The 17,852-nt window shown below is 39.3% G+C and overlaps 1 protein-coding gene across 1 annotated transcript in view; it reads right to left on the reverse strand.

Moving 5' to 3' along the window:
• The window catches only part of CUZD1 (CUB and zona pellucida like domains 1), a 31,522-nt gene that overhangs the window by 13,326 nt on the left and 344 nt on the right, over nt 1-17,852 (reverse strand). The gene's annotated exons all lie outside the window — the stretch shown is intronic.

Genomic DNA, 17,852 nt, shown 5'->3' on the forward strand with positions numbered 1-17,852 from the left:
ATGGCATCCCCTTCAGGACTTGTGACATAACTATCCCTGGTGGAAGAGCTGGGAACAAGCAAGCCCTCGGAAGGAGAACTGAAAACATTGCTCTCGCTTGGCATGTTTAGTTGTGGCTCAAACTGGAAATACCCTGAGGTTGGTGTGCACTTTCCTTTTGGGGTCGTAAAAGTATGGGCCACTTTTATCTTCTACTCTGTCTCTCTCTCTCCTTTTACCATATAATATTACATGCTTGTTTACCCAAGTCTCACAGTAAGTAATGAATATATTTAAATAAGAGGCAGGTGTAACAAAGAAAAAATGCTGAAAGAGAGGAATATTTTCAACATTGTACATTTATTTAAAATAACATAAAATAACATTTTATAGTATGTAGTATAATGTAAACACTATAGAACTTGACTTGAATAATAAAACATTCCACTAAGAAAGAAATATTGCTCAAGATTTTTATGTCCACCATTCCCATGTCAGAGTCCCTCATTTGTGCCACAAAGGCAAGGTGGCAGGGAATCATAATTTGTATACATGCTACATTCATCACAGCACTGGAGGGCAGGAGAAGTCTCGGTGATGCCTTTAGGTGGGTTTCCCTTACTCTGGAACTTGTTTGAACAGCATTCCTTTGCAGCTCTTAAGAAAAAACACACACAAAACATGGCCTTAGAATTTTCCTTTACAGTGTATTTCTTACAATTATCAGGGGTATCTGGGAGGTTCAGAGTTGGAGCCAGTCACATACATGACACCAGCCCTAGATGAACACTCTCTGGGCCCTGTGCCGAGTGCCTATCTCATCCTTTCCTCTCCTACAACTACTATACATGCGAAATGTAGCTCTTAACCTCACACAGGAAGAGACCAGGGCAGCAAGGAATGATCAGTCAAGCAGAGCCCCGGGTGTCCCATCTGAGGGGCGCTTACTCAACCCATGTGACTCACTTCAGTGCCTTGGAGAGTTTGACGTAAAGACAGAGGACCAGTCCTATCAGCATGAGCATGGCCGCCAGGATCCCGCTACCAATGGCGAACATAATTATCGTGCGGAGGTCAAAAGACTTAAACATACCTGGGCAGAGAAGTGTAGGCAAGCAGTGAGGGTGGCTTCCCTCCCACATGCCCTCAGCAGCCTCTACACACTTCCCTCAGGAGAGGAGGAACAGACCCAAACACAGATCCTCTGTGTGTAAACCTTGAGGGACTCTTCCCAGAGAGGCTGAGCCTGGCCAGGGGTGGGTAAGAGGGTTTACTTCTGTATGAAAACAGCTGAGATTCAAAACCCAGACAGAAGGAGTGAGTAGAAGGACAGACAGCCAGTGGACAGACTCTTTGCCTCTCATAGGTTATGGTGGCCCTTAATTAACAATCAGGCCTGCAGTGGAGCTAATGGCTTTGTGCCCGGGCCTCTGAACTGTTCTCCTTCACAGCCAGAACTAACCTCTCATTGAACATTGTATCTAGAGGTTTCCCAGGGGAATGACTGTTTCACAATATTATTGTTCTGACAGTACTGAGAATCTGCAAATCCATTTTGTAAATAATGCATGTTTGAGGGGAAAAGTTTTTCCATTCTTCTACTGAAAACTGCCTTTATTCCTTCTAAATTCTAAATTGTAAATCCTCCAAAAAAATCTAATTTGGAATAATCAATGTGTTTAATCTGTCTTTCTGAAACTGTGAAAAAGTAATCCCTAAGATAGAAAAACAATCTGACTACCAAAGCATACTCACTACCTTCTGAGTCTTCTTGGCTGGATGAAGTCTGGCAGTAAAAACAAAATTACAATTAAAATACATTTTATGAAACAGGACATCTTTATCAGGAACTTCAGAAACCTTTAATTTAATAAAGCAGACTCTAATTATTAAGATCCAGGACTGAAGAACTCACTTTGAGAAGTGTAATCTTCCACCAGAGTTGGCAGAATGGATAGCCACTGTCAGTGAGGACACAGGCTATGTGACATCAACCCTCTAGACAGCAGTTCTTCTTTCATGAAGTTCTGAATTCCATTCTATGCTCAGATATAGCTTAGTACCAATGGAAATGGAATCACCCAAACACTGTCTTACATCATGGGACTCCCAATCTTCTCTTTTCAGATTTTGTTTCCATCAGATAAACTTAAGTTCTGATTGCTAATCCAAAGCAAATCTGGATAAAATCAAAGGGAAGTAATGTGGAGAGAATACTATCTAAAAATGCTCATGAATCTAAAAGGTCAATTACAGAAAACTGTTTAGACTTTATATTTTAGCCACCCTGTGAAATAGTACGTAGCCATTTAACAGGATTCAGATATGGGTTCATTGGTATCATACCGTGCTTTATAGACAAGATAAAAAGGCTCAAAGTAATTTGAGTAGGCTACCCACTTTATTCAGGATTCTATAATTTCAAGGTACTTTGATCCAGCAAAGGCACGGAATTATTTTAACTACAACTTCCTTACTGTTCTAGCTACAAACTGGATGAGATCAAGAACAGCACAGTAGATGTCGACAAAAATGGTGGCATAAGAACTTCCACAACATCATTCCATAAAACAAATACAAGTCGAGCAATATTTTTAAGAACATTTTTTTTCTTAACTCTTGAAATCAACTAAAGCCTTGCAGCATTCCAAAAAGCATTAATTTAAGAGAAACAACCAAAGATCAGTATAAATAGCAAACTCTGTGGCATTGTCCCATCACTTGCTCTTTAGCTCCATAGTAACCTTGAAATAACAGCCTCGTTTCAGAGCAGCTATCAGAGAAACAGAACAAAGGTGGAGCTCTTTCAAGTCCTCATTAACAAATAACTCTCTCATTGTTTGAACTTTTTGCTGGTTACCTTTAAGACCACATTTGCAAAGCTGACCTGACCTGAAGATCACCCAGTGTAATAATCCTTCTCCCAACAGAACCCCAGCAAAAACTATTCCAGGCAATTTTCTTTTAACTTCCTGCCTAAGGTAGTGGATAACATTTGGGGCAAATGATAGATTGGCCAAAAAAGCTTACAGGAAAACCTGGGGAAACATTATGTTCCCAAATCCCAAAACTGCAGGAATTTTGAAAAGCTCTAACATGTTCCCAGAAGTCTAGGAGATCATGCACATGTGTAAGGCTTTATGCATGTCCAGGACTGTGAGCAGGCTCAAGGTTAAGTCCAAAGCTATATCCTCGAGCTGACCTTGAGGTTCTTCCCAAGCAGGAAGGCCAAGGAAGAGTTTTCAACTGTTTGGCTGAGCTTTGAAGGCATGCCTCACATGCAAACAAAGCCACTCAACAATGACTAGGGTATTCCATTTTTCCAGACATTTAAAGAAATATTTGCCCATTTGTTAGGAGACCACTAAGCTAATCAGTAGATTTTTCAGTGTCCACATATGACAAAGAATACAGGCTTTACAGAAATAGTTGAGAGGAAAAAAAAACAGTAAACAACAACTACACAACTATACTAAGCAACAGAAACAGCAAACCCTAGAGAAAGGAAAGAATCTGATTTCCAAAGATGCCATGAAATATAAATATAAATATATATTTTTTGGCAGGGGGTACCAGGGATTTTGCATTTTATTTAGATAGGGTCTCACTGAGTTGCTTAGCACCTCACTTTTGCTGAAGCTAGCTTTGAACTCACAATCCTACTGCCTCAGCCTCCCGAGTCGCTGGGATTATAGGCGTGCGATACTGCACCCGGCTCCATGATATATTATTTTAAATGTCCAAATTTGAGAAAGACTTAAGATATATAAAGAAACAAGAAAGTGTGGCCCACAAGAAAGGGATAAGCAATGAAAACTTCAGTGAACTTAAAGATATATTGAGATTACCCAAACTGAAGAACACTTCTAAATAAATAAAATAACGGGTAAAAATTAACACAGGACTTTCAGTTTCTGTTCCCACATGTAAAGAGCTTGGGAATTGTTACTGTCATCCTCACAACAAGAGGATTGTTGACAATTGTTCACAATGCTGAACAAACTGAAAAATCAGCAACTCTGCAGAAGTCAACCAGAGAATTCAAGCAGGGCAAAAGGCATTACAAATAATAATAATAATAATAAATAAAAAGAAAGAAAATGGGTAGGCAGATGAATAAAAAGCACTACAGCTTACCAGGAAGAGAATCCACCATCAGAGCCAGCAACTGGTAGGAATATTTAAATGGTAATTAATGTCTTACTGGAGGCTGAATGAGAACTATTTTGAGAGATTAAAACTCTCTGAGGCCCAATTTTTGTTTTGGTTGGGACGGGAGTACATTTTCATGAGATTTGCCTCTAGGACTTCAACCAGGTTCTTATAGAGAAGATTACAGAAAAATCTCCTTGTGGCTTTGGTTTCCAGACAGTGCAGTTTCCAATAGGCCTCCTTCTGATGCTACCCCAGCAGTTGGGTAGGAGGGTATCTCATTACCAATAGGGTAAGGATGGAAATCTCAATTCCCCAAGGGTCTCTACTGATACCACATGGATGGAGAATTATTACCACCCAGGGTTGAGTCTCAGCTCTACTGAGACTTATCTGACACCATCCAGGCATGGAAGAATAGTTTGAGACACCATTTTACAGTCTGGTGAGAATACAGTCTGGTGAAGTCTACACCCTACATTCATTCAGTCTTTTCTAGTGGGATTGGAGTCAGGCCACAGTTTACCTTGTGTTTGTCAGAATGAAGCAGAAACTTCGTAAAAGTTTTCTGTCTTGCTAGGCTGCCCATTTCCTGGTCCTTTGGTTAAACAGAGTATGGTTTGTTGGAGACTTTTGCCTGAACTCACTGGTGTTTCCAAGTTGCAGGCACCTTCAGCCCCAAATGTGGAAATATAAGGCAAAAACAAAACCCAGGGAATTCATCACCATGACAGTCCTTGGATTCTCAAGGTCTCTATTAGTCAGAATTCTTCTACTTGTCTGAAACATATGCTCTTTTATATATAATGTCCAAGGTTTTAGTTTCACATAGAATAAGGAAAAGTACATCTTCTCAAAATGGAAATCACCCATATAAGAGATTTTGAAGTCAATTCTTTGCTTATTGGCCACAACCACTATACTAACCCTACTCTTGCCTGAGAGTGAGTGCCTCCTTAAAATTTGCCCCCTAGATCCTTCACATATCATCCTGTCTACAACTCAACACAACTTACCTTTCAGCCTCATGGCCTGCATTTCCCCACACCCCATCCTTGGCTAAAAGGCCCTCCAGGTGTCCTCTCCTTTATCTGTTTCAACAAACACCAACTTTGTGAGACTTCTTTCAAATGCCACCTCCCCTGTGAAGCTTCACTGATTCCTACCTCTCCCCCTCTGGCATTAATTGCTCCTTCCTTCCTTCCTCCCTTTCTTTTCGTTTAGAGACAGTGTCTGGGTTGCTTAGCTCCTTGTTTTTGCTGAGACTGGCTTTGAACTCACAATCCTCCTGCCTCAGCCTCCCAAGCCCTTGGGATTACAGGTGTGCACCACTATGCCCAGCTGAAAAAACTTAATTTCTTATGTCTTAAGGATTTCCAGTTCCTGCTGTATCTAGCTGACTAGACATTTGTCCTGAGTACAAGAATCTACTGAAGCTGAGTTGAAATAGATGTGACTTTTGTTACTCTTTTTTTCCCATTCAAAAATGTTTCATTTTTCTAAGTTTCTCTAAATTCCTTCCCACTGAGGCAGGGAGATAGCCTTGAATGGGCCTGGATATCACTAAGGAGCCAGGCTTGCTACTATGCAATTGACCATTTCATCTCCCAATGTCCCTCTATTCCCGTGGTTACTTGGTTGCTCTGTGAGTTACCTGTAAGTTTCCAGTGGTTACTTGGCTGCATTGGAAGTTTGCTTACTCAAAGTGTTTGTGAGTGCCATTAGGGCAGGAACTCTGGATCCCTATGTATCAAACATAGGTCATTAGGTGCTGGCACATATGAGCAATTACTCAAACCTCAATTTTGTTAATCTGGAACGACTTTCTCCACCTGAACCTCTAAATTCAGACAGAGCAATAAACTCAGACATGGCAGTAAACCTTGACTAATATTATTTCATTTATACCCTGCTTATAAGTGACCAGCATTAAACTATCCATCTTTCTGAGTTGAAATTGAGACAAACAGAAGGCAATAGCTCACAACCAATTCTAATAGAACACAATGTTTTGAAATTGTGAGTTTTGTGGTTTACAGTCTATCTCTTGAACCAGACTAACTGAAACCAATTCCTGACCCTTTTTCTTACTGTGTGGCTTTGGGCAGGTTTTTAACCTCCCTATGCTGGTGTTTCCTGCTTACAATTGCTTTCACTAATAAAATGGGGATGCTAACAGTATTAGCTACCCCACAGGGTCTCTCTGTAATGGTTAAATATCTGTAAGATCCAGTGCTGGACACAAAAATCATCACTCAACAAATACTAGCCATTATCACCATCATTGTGATGTGGTAGTTCCTACCACCTACAGAACAGCTGAATTCTTTTCCTAAATGTTTCCTCACACTGGGAATTTTTTTCTTCCCCTGTAGATGGAAACCTCTACTCACTCAAAGTGAGAGGTGATCTGATGCTTTAATTTCTTATCCAGGCATAGTTCTCGTTGGGACTGAATTGCAGGGTTAGGGTTTTGTGGTTCTCTCCCAGCTCATGCCTCCTAGGCTGGCCTTATAGTTTGATTTGCCAGTTTTGGACCACAGTTAGCACTGAGTTGACCTTTCCAATGAGTGGGGCCCCACCTCCCAGGTGGAACCCCATACAGTCATTTGGCTACACAAACTGTATTTAACTCAACAAAAAATAGTCCACCAAGGATTGAGTTCTCCTTGGAATCTTTGGGAAGAAAAGCATTTATGATTTCTCTAAATAGAATCCATAGAAGAGAAGAGAATATATCAGGGGCTGAGGAAAGATGAGTTTAGTAAAAGAATTTTTAACTGCATTTTTAAAAACATTTGGTAATAACACATGTAATTTGTAATAACATTATTGTTCCTATAAAGGAACAATAATTTTTGTTTTTATGTCTTGTTTTTGGCCAAAAAGAATGCAGTGATTAAAGAAAAGGATCTTTTATTATTATTTTGTTTGTTTGTTTTTGAGCTGCAGATTGAACCCAGGGCCTTATGCATACAAGGCAAGTACTCTGTCAACTGAGCTATATATCCCAGACCCTTTTATTATTTTTTTACTCAAAAATAATTTTTCGTTTTTTTAGGTACTATTTAACCCAGGGGCACTCAGTCACTGAGCCACAACCCTACCACATCCCCAGTTCCCCCTACACACACACACACACACACACACACATTTTTTTTTAATATTTATTTTTTAGTTCTCGGCGGACACAACGTCTTTGTTTGTATGTGGTGCTGAGGATCGAACCCGGGCCGCACGCATACCAGGCGAGCACGCTACCGCTTGAGCCACATCCCCAGACCATCACACACACTTTTTTTGAGAAAGGGTCTTGCTAAGCTTCTGAGGGTTTTGTTAAATTGCTGAGGCTGGCTTTGAACTTGCAAACCTCCTGCCTCAGCCTCCCAAGTTTCTGGGACTACAGGATGCACCACCACGCCCAGCTACTTAAAAATAATAGTTATCATAAGAACAATACATGTGATAGAAAAAATAGGAAGCAAAGACAATTTTTTAAAAATTCTATAAACCTATCCACTCATAGACAATGTTATTTTCCTTTCTCCTTCCAGATTTTAAAAATACTTCCATATTTTTTTAATGTAAGTCAGATTATACTTCACATTCTTCAAATAGATTTTCTTCATATATACATCACAGGTATCTTTCCTATAGCTATCTATGCCTCAGTTGAAAAAGTAACTGCAGAGTAATTCTTTGCAAATGTTTACCGTAATTTGCATAATCTGCAAAAATGTCTCTAATACTTTTATAAGCATGCCATAATTAACATTCTTATATACATGTTTATGCATATATTTTATTATTTTATAAAGATAAATTCCTAGACTAGCCAGATAAAATGCCATATTTACATATACTGCCTTACTATCCTAAAGAGATATGATATTTGCATTACATCATCTTCCACTAAGAGTCTATGAGAGGGGCTGCCGTTGTGGCTCAGTGGTAAAGCATTTGCCTAGTAAGGCACTGGATTCAATCCTCAGTACCACATAAAAATAAATAAATGAAACAAAAGGTATTGTGTCCATCTATAACTAAAAAAATAAAAATTTTTTAAAAAGAGTGTATACGAGCAAATACTTCTCCAGTGTCCAGCACTGATTTTTTATTTTTGTTTTGTGGTGCTGGGGATCAAACCTAGGGCTTCACACATGCTAGGGAAGTGCTTCTACCACTGAGCTATATCCCAACCCTAAAATGTTAGCTTTTTTATGTGGTGGTAGTAGGGATCAAACCCAGGGCCTCACACATGCTAAGCTAGATACCCCAGCCAGGTTATTAAAAAAAACTTTGAAATAAGGACTTAATTGATCTCATTGAAAACTCTGGTCATTTTTCTTCCTATCAAATTTATTTGCAGAACATGGCAAAATTAAAAGGGGCTCTGGGTAAGATGGTGCACTCCTGTAATCCCAATGGCTTGTGAGGCTGAGACAGGAGGATGATGAGTTCAAAGCCAGCCTCAGCAAAAACAAAGTGCTAAGCAGATCAGTAAGACCCTGTCTCTAAATAAAATACAAAATAGGGCTGTGGATGTGGCTCAGTGGTCAAGTGCCCCTGAGTTCAATTGCCAGAATCAAAAAGAAAAAAAAATTAAAAGGGGCAACTCATTGACAAGGCTTCTTTTGACCTCTATCTTGACAAATGGATAGGCAGCTTTGAGTGTGGTTGTTTTTATAATGCTGGTCTCTCACAATAATCTGGTTAGGTTCCAGCTGACTTCCAGGGAAACTTGTCAATTTCAGCTACAAATAGATCTATGTGGGAACACAGCAGCTGCATGACTGATCTACATCAGTAGTTCCAGGAGAGCAAGCATTCCTTTTTTTCTGCACTCACATGTTAATCAGCATTAGATCCAGAGCATTTTTTTTCTGCACTCACATGTTAATCAACACTGATCTAGAGCTCGTTGCTAGGGCATCTCAGCACTAGTACATGGTAGGCACTGTGTACCTGTGGAATTTATAATAGCAGGGTTTGCCCTGCTGTTTATTCAGATTATAAATACTTTTAAAATATTCTGCTCCTCTCCAAGATTGCATATACAGAAGATATGTGTATATAAGAGGTTGCAGGTCAAAAGGCTGATGTGAGTGAAGGTAGGGTAGCATAGCACTGTTAAGCACACATAATTAATTCAAGGCCCAGTTATTCTACCAGCTAAGGCACAACAATCCACTTCTAGGTGCATATGTTACTTACATAGACAGTGAAAGGGAGATTAGGCAAAGGTGCCAAAATCCTTATTTCATGCTCAAAAACAAAATGGGTGACAGATGGCAACATGAGTTGTGGGACATTTCGTTGCTAAGCAGCCAAAAGACTGAAGCTGAGTAGTTTAATATTCTGAAGTTCTATTCTGAGGGTGGGGGCAGGGCAGGGAGCTCATACCTCCTCAGAACCACAGAAGCCATGGGGACATATGATATGATAACTCAAGGGGAGAAAGGTACTGGATAAGAAATGGCCTTGTAGCAGCTCCTTACAAGCCTCTCCTCCTGCCTTGATCCTGGAGGATCATCAAGCCTCCGGTTAGTTATAATTCAGCCTTTGCTTAGCATGGCTTATGTGGAAAGATGCAAGCTTAGTGGGATTCAGTGGTGGGCCCATTCCCAACACACTCTTGGTACTGGCCGTCATGGGTGGGGATTCTGGTAGACATATTCTGACCTCAGGGGCTTGTACACAAGAATTTTCCTGGGGCATGCTTTCACCCTTGTGAAGGGTGAAGGAAGGAGGACTGGTGAACCCATGAATTACAAAGCAGCTGCAGTAAAGGACCCATCAATTACCTGAGAGTCCTGGAGCAAGGTAGAGCCTTCGGAGATACCCCACTGAAACGCTTCTTTTGCTGTATCACAGGTATTGGCTTTGCTACGTAGCACAGGCTATAGACCCAACTGGGAATGCATTCTCCGGTTCAACCCAGCAGGGTTACTAGGCATTAGAAAGGGCTTTCACCTAGAGATCCCATCTACACCTGCTTCTAAGATCCAAAGAGCCAATGAGAGATTCTTCGGTCTTTTTCTTCTGCTCTAAAAGTACTTACTGACTTGAGAGTAAAATCCAGACTCATTATCTGATCTACAGAGATCCTCAGAATCTGACCCTTTGCCACCCCTTTTCCACCATCACCTCCCACGTCGCTTCCTCTCACCAACATCCATCTTCCCTATTGTGCAGACACACTCAGCTGCTTCTTGCCTCAGGCCTTAGCCCCTTGCCCATTTCTTTGCCTAAAATGCATCCCCCCCATACAAGTGCCTTACTCTTATGTTTTTGCTAAAATTTGTCAAGATGCACTCTTTGCCCACATGGAGCCTCCACCTACAAGGCAGTCCCTATCTATCCTATCACCTTTTTAAAATTATATTTTAAAAAGCTATTGTGTTTTTTAGTGCTTACTATGTCTCCACCTAGAATGTAAATATCATGAGTAGACACTGTCTCTCTTATTCATTTTGATATTCCCATTCCCTAGAACATTTTAGAAATTTGATGGAAAAGCATATACATTGTTAACAATTATGAAGTTTTTTTTTTCATTATGTTTATTTTCTGATTTTCCTACAATAAACGTGTCTTTCTTAAAATGAGTTAGTTTCAGGTAAAAATAAAAAGCTTTTGTTCCATTTATATGAAAAGATTACAAATCAGAAATCATGTTTTATTATGAACTACAGGGTTTTTGTTGTTGTTTTGTACAATGCATTTAAATGCTTCTAGTACAATCATCTTCCTTCAGGCTCAATACACTGCTCTTCAGTGGACTACAGAGAAATCATAACTGCTATTCTCCCCAGGTCTCCAAATGAGGAGAAACATTGCTGGTGAAATTGACTTACATGACTTGGTGAGGACTATATGGAAGGCATACTCCTATTCACTGTGGGAGCTCTTAATATGATGGATTATATTAATTGGCTTTTGTTGAAGCAGGAACATAATATCTCACATACCTTGAATAAATCCCACTTGATCCTTATGTATAGTATTTTGTATACATTTTTTACTTCAACTTGATATTCTGTTGAATTTTTCCATCTGTGTTCAGGAGATATATTGGCCTGAATTCTTTCATTCTTCTAATGTCTTTACCTTGTTTGGGAACTAGCATAATGTTGGCTCATGAAATGAATTAGGAAGTGTTCCCTCTACATCTAATTTCTGGAAGGGATTATATAAAATTATATTATCATTTCTTTCTTACATGTTTGGAAAAACACCAGTGAATCCACCGTGTTGAGAGCCACAGCCGAAGGGGTCCCAGCAAACTTCTAGCTGCCAACTGATTGGCTCCTCTGCAGTGATGCTCATTGGGCTGTTTCCCCGCCCTTTCAGACCATGGAGCTGCTCATTGGGGGACTTTTTTTGGGCTCTGCCCACTGGACCCAGCCAATTGGCCTCAAGAGCAGGAGGGTGGGGGAGGTTGAGAGGCTTGTGGGAAGCTGGTGGTGGCAGTTGGGCTCTGAGGGAATTCCTGAAGAGCTCAGAGCTCCTGTGGTGTGGCGTGTGTTCTAAAAATAAAGTTCGTTTCTGCTTGACAAGTGGCTCCTGAATTGTGCCCAGCCAGACTACGGCACCACTGGGTCTTTTTTGAAAGGTTATTGATTTGGTTTAATGGATATACATCAGGCATGGTGGCATGTGCCTATAATCCCAGCTACTCAGGAGGCTAAGGCAAGAGGATCTCAGGTTCAAGGCCAGCCTGGGCAACATAAGATCATGTCTCAAAACTGTGTGTGTGTGTGTGTGTGTGTGTTTATATAGATTATTTATTTCTCCTAAGTTTTAGTATACTATATCCTTGAATTAGTCAATTTCATCTTTCTCAAATTTTGTGTACATAGTTGTTCATTAATATTACTTTGCTAACTTTTTTTGATATTCATGAAATCAGTACTATTAGTCCCTCTTTTAAGAGTTTTTAATACTAATTTGTCTTTTTTTCTTAGCCAGACTACAGGCTTATCAATTTTTATTCTTTTCAAAGAACCATCTTTTGTATTTCTATTGATTTCCTAATTTTACTCTTCTGCTTGCCTTAGGTCTATATTGCTCTTCTTTCTCTAGCTTCCTGTGCTAGAAGCTTAACTGATTTTAGGTCTGATTTTCTGTTCATTTAATGCTATCAGTTTTCTTCCAAGTAATGCCATTACTGCATCATGCAAACCTCAAGTTGTACTTTTTAGTTCAAAATATTAATTTCTCTTGAAACTTCTTTAAACCATGTGTTATTTAGAAGTATGTTGTTTAATCTTTTATGTAGCTTAAGCCAACCATCTTTCTGTTATTGAATTCTAATTTAATGTCATTGGAATCTGAGAACCCAGTTAGTATAATTACTTCTAAAATTGTTGAGGTGTTTCATGGCCTGGAATATGTTCCACCTTGGCAAATGTTCCACCTTGGCAAACGTTCCATGTGAGTTTGAGAAAGCATTCTATAAATGTTCATTAGGTCCAGGGGACAGTAGTACTGTTCAGTTCAATTATATCCTGATTTTCTGTCTGATTGACCTGTCAATTACTGATACAAGTAATTATTGTAACCATAATAATGCATTTGTCAACCTTTTTTTTACAATTCTCCATATATTTTTTGCTTCACATTATGATGGGTCATTATGTGCATAGAAATTATGAATTTTATTTTGCCTTCATTTATTCCTTCTTTGATGCTATTCCTGTGTGTTGATTTCAGTTCCTGATATCAAGTTCCTTCTCTCCAAGAAATTTATTTTCCCCTTTCTTATGAGGAAGCTCTACCAGTGACAAATTCTCTCAGATTTGGAGAGGTCTTATTTCTCCTTCACTTTTGAGGGATAATCTGAAATTCTAGACAGATTCCAGATTTGATGTTCTTTCAACACTATAAATATTTCATTCTGTTCTCTTATTGTTTGCAGTTTCTAATGAGAAATCTGTAATTCTTATTCTTTTTCCTCTCTGTATTTCTTCTTGAGGCCTCTTTCAATGACCTTTGGACTTTGATTGTCTGAAACTTGTTATATGTGTAAACATAGATATTTTTTAGTTATATTGCTTGATATTCTGACATTCCTGCATCTGTGGCTTGGTGACCATCATTAGTTTTGGAAAATTCCTAGCCAGTATTATTTAACATTTCTTTTTCTTCTGATAGTCTTACCTCCATGTTACAAGTTTCCTAACTATCCCATAGTTCCTAGCTGTTGCTTTCATTCTCTATTTTCTTTGCTTTCCAGCTGAGGAAGTTTATATTGACCTATCTTCAAGCTCACTGATTGTCTCCCTTAGCTTATCCAGCCTCTTGATAAATTCACCAAAGGCATTCTTCACTTCTGTCACAGTGCTTTTGACATCACTTCTCTTTAAATTATCTGTAGAGTTATCATTCTTTGCTTGCATTACCCATCTGTTCTTGCATGCAACCTACTTTCCCCATTAGATCCATTCTTACTTATATTCCCTATTTGATAATTGCTATGGTTTGGATGAGACAATACAAAAAAGGTTCAGAGGAGAAATGAGCGGTTTGTGAGAGTGTTAACCTAATCAGTAAATTAATCCTGATAGGGATTAACTGATTCGTAACTTGAGTGGTAGGGTGTGGCTGAAGGAGGTGGGTATTGGGGCATGGCTTTGAGATTTATATTTGTATCTGACCTGTCTCTCTCTGCCTCCTAATCATGATTTGAGCTGCTATCCTCCACCATGATGTTCTGCCTCACCTTGAGCCCTGAGGAATGGAGCCTGCTGTCTATGAATTGAGACCTCTGAAACCATAAGCCTTCAAATAAGCTTTGCTCCCCTATAATTAATTAATCTGGTCAGGTCCTTTTAGTCACAGCAGCGAAAAAGCTGACTAAAACAATGATTCAAAAATCAATGTCAGGGCTGGGGATGTGGCTCAAGTGGTAGCGCGCTCGCCTGGCGTGCGTGCGGCCCGGGTTCGATCCTCAGCACCACATACCAACGAGGATGTTGTGTCCGCTGAGAACTAAAAAATAAATAAATATTAAAAATTCTCTCTCTCTCTCTCCTCTCTCACTCTCTCTTTAAAAAAAAAAAATCAATGTCATACTCTACAAATTATTCTAATGCTTTTTTTTTTTTTGCCTTTTTAGCCTTCCTTAAGATACCTGGGATCACGCTTTATTTTTTGATGAAAAATATGATTTGGTGGAATGTATAGGACCTAAGGTCATCAGGCTTCTCATGTGAAGTTTATGTTGACCTGATAAGAAGTTAAACTGTGTTTAATGTTTTTGTAGCTGAAGGCATCAAAAGCTTCAGTTCCCTTTAGTATTATTACTTTGGTCTCCCCTATTCCCTAGAAACTCCTAGTAACATGAGGCCTTGCAACTCTCAATTGTAATCCACTGGAGACCTACCAATGTGGTGGTAAGGAAATGGGTAGAGGGGGTATTTCTATCAACTTACGAAAATCTGTTTATTCAGTAAGCAAAATCCCTGGTCTGTCACCCTAAAAAAGCACTTCTTTAGCCTTCCCTACCCTCCTATGAGACTGAAGGCTAGAAAGACCCTGAGTTGTCTAATTGCCCTTCCTCCAAATCACATAAGGTTCTAGTAGCTTTTCTCGAGGCCCTTGTTAAGGAGAAAGCTGTGGATAGTACTTCAAAGTGGTTACTTCTTCCCTGCCGCTGAACAAAGCAAAAGGGGATGTGTCTCCTTTTCTGAAAACCTGGTGGAGCTCCTGGATATAAAACCCTGTAAAGTACACAGGCTTCCTACAAATGAGGTCCTAGGAATTTTTCTCACAAGAATTTTACTTGCCTCCAGCAATTCATAAATGATCTACCTTAAATGTTCCTACCACTCACTGCCTCAAAAAGAATTTTATTCCTGATAAGCTGATCTCAACTGTTATTTTCTGCATTTCCCTATATCTCTAGTTTTAGGGTGGCCATTTTTCCCTTAATTATCTGCTAGATTTTTTTAAAAAGATATTGATTTTCTGTTTTTCAGCAAAATTTTTCTTTTTGTGAAGATAATTGTGATAACTTTTAAGATGTTCCATGTCAGAGCTGAAAGAGAAGTGTTCAGGTTTCCAAAAATTTGAAATACAGGCCACCCAATCAAAAGTATTTAGAATTTTAAATACAGTAAGAATGTATTATTACTTTGGTCTCCCCTATTCCCTAGAAACTCCTAGTAACATGAGACCAAAGAGTTTAAGAACCACTGTGCACAGGCACACTGTTAACAAACATATGATCCCTACCCACATTCTGTATTAACATGTTATAATAAACTGCTCCTTAAAATGGTCAACCAAAAAAAAAAAAAAAAAAAAAAAAACAGTTTGTGATGCCAGTGGTGAGGTTCCATTTAAGTTGTTTATCCTTCATGTGGGAAAAATATTTTTAAAACCATTTACAATGCATGACAGAAATAATATGGTACATTAAAAATGAAGTGTAGGGCTGGAGATGTAGCTCACTGGGAGAGTATTTGCCTAGCATAACAGCAGGCCTTGGCTTCCATCCCAAGCACCACACACACACACATACACACACACATACACACACACACACACACACACACACACACACACACACACACAGTAAAGCCAAGGCCACCTGGGCATCAGCACAATGACTCTGACAATAAAAATAAGTGTAAGATATAATTTCCTAGTTTCTCCTTTTTCTAGTCTTCTTACATTGTGATGTCCAAGTAACCTCTACCTCTGAAACCTTATCAATTTCATAAAACAAATCTGTACTTAACACTTCAGCAAGGCATAAAACACTTCCCTGGGCTGGGGATGTGGCTCAAGCGGTAGCTCACGCGCCTGGCATGCATGCAGCCCGGGTTCCATCCTCAGCACCACATACAAACAAAGATGTGTGTTCACAGAAACCGAAAGAAAATAAATATTAAAAAAAATTCTCTCGGGTTGGGGATGTGGCTCAAGCGGTAGCGTGCTCGCCTGGCATGCGTGCGGGCGGCCCGGGTTCGATCCTCAGCACCACATACCAACAAAGATGTTGTGTCTGCCGAGAACTAAAAAATAAATATTAAAAATTCTCCCTCTCTCTCTCTCTCTCTCTCTCTCTCTCCTCTCTCACTCTCTCTTTAAAAAAAAATTCTCTCTCTTTAAAAAAAAACAAAAACAAAAAACCACTTTCCTAATGTCAATGATTGTTTCAGATGATTGAGAAAGCAAAAGTAAGCATTACTTAATAAATTCCCAGACCACAAGAAAATTATAGTGTTTAAATAGTCTGAGTGCAGCACAGAGGAATTGGTGATTAATTTTTGCAAAGTGAAGCACTTTGCTTGGTACTGACTGATAAACAGGATTTTTCCTACTACCCAAAAGAGCATTCTAGGACTGGGGATATAGCTCAGTTGGTAGAGAGCTTGCCTCACATGCACAAGGCCCTGGGGGTCAATTCCCAGCATCACCCCCAAAAAAAAGCAACCTACATAGAAGAAAATTCATATGCAAATACAGAAGAGATGAACAGGCAGGGTAAAAAGAGTTCTGTATGCCATGTGCCATGCTAAAAAGTAAAGGTCATGGTAATTCAATCAGGAGCATCAAGCACCACAAGGGTCAGTTGGCAAAGCAAAGGGTGAAATGAAGGTGATGGGAATAAAGGGTAACTATGGGTGAAGAAAACTCCTGAAACTGCTCAGATGAAAGTAGAACTTCAAAACAAAGAGATTAAAAAAATTTCTGTAGGAAAAAAAAACAAAACATGGAAATGAAAGAAAATAAACATAAGGATATGAAAGAATATAAACATAAAAATGAAAATGGAGACTATAGTAGTCATTAATTTTCTGACTTGCAGTCTTCCAATCTTATTTAAGAAAGTTAAAACCCAGATAATATTGACCTTTGCTCATGAAATGAAAATTGGTGTTTCAGAGGAAGAGACTATTTTCCTTTCAATAATCAATACTTGTTAACATGGATCAAAGACTTCTTATGATCCTAAGAAGACATATAGGACAAAAACAGTGATGTACACAACCTGAAATGAATGTAGAATCTTTGTCACCATTAACCGTGGAATATTAATAATCAAGACCATCTAATTCCTTATATTATACATTTATCAGACATTTGGTATTGTTTCTCTCCTTCAATCCAAGCAAATCTGTTAAGTGACTAAATGCAGAAAATACATTACATTCATAATTTTTCTGGCACCATTCTACAAGTAAATAAGACAACAGTGCGATCTCTTATCGTTATACATATACTGATATGTGAACCCAAAAACTTAAGAACAAAAGACTAAGAATGATTTTCTATCAAATCATGAGGCCAAAATACGAAAAAAAATTAATGTGACCCAGAACAGAAATTCGATTTTCTACCAGAGTAACATAAACACAAGGGCGATACCGGCATTCAAATTAAGAACACTGGCATTCAAATTGTCTTTGAATCTCGTTTCCATTTTTTCCAAAATGAGCTGTGCAAAGAAAGGACAAGGAGGTCGTATTTACTTCGGATTCCAAGTATCAGGAAAAATCTAAATTCGCACATTTCTCCAACCAAACCCTCTGAACCTTCTGGACCCTCGGATTTCTGCCACCGAGGGCGTCCCATCGGGGCTACCGCAAACCCGCGGCCCCGTAGGCCCCGTCTCAGCCACTACATTAACAGCGGCGCCTACAAGCCCCCACCTCGCACCTCCGCGACCCTCTCCACCGCGAGTGCGTGCCAGGAGCGGAGGCGGGGGG

The sequence above is a fragment of the Spermophilus citellus genome (assembly GCF_964194105.1).
Source record: "Spermophilus citellus genome assembly, chromosome: 15".
Taxonomy (NCBI): domain Eukaryota; kingdom Metazoa; phylum Chordata; class Mammalia; order Rodentia; family Sciuridae; genus Spermophilus; species Spermophilus citellus.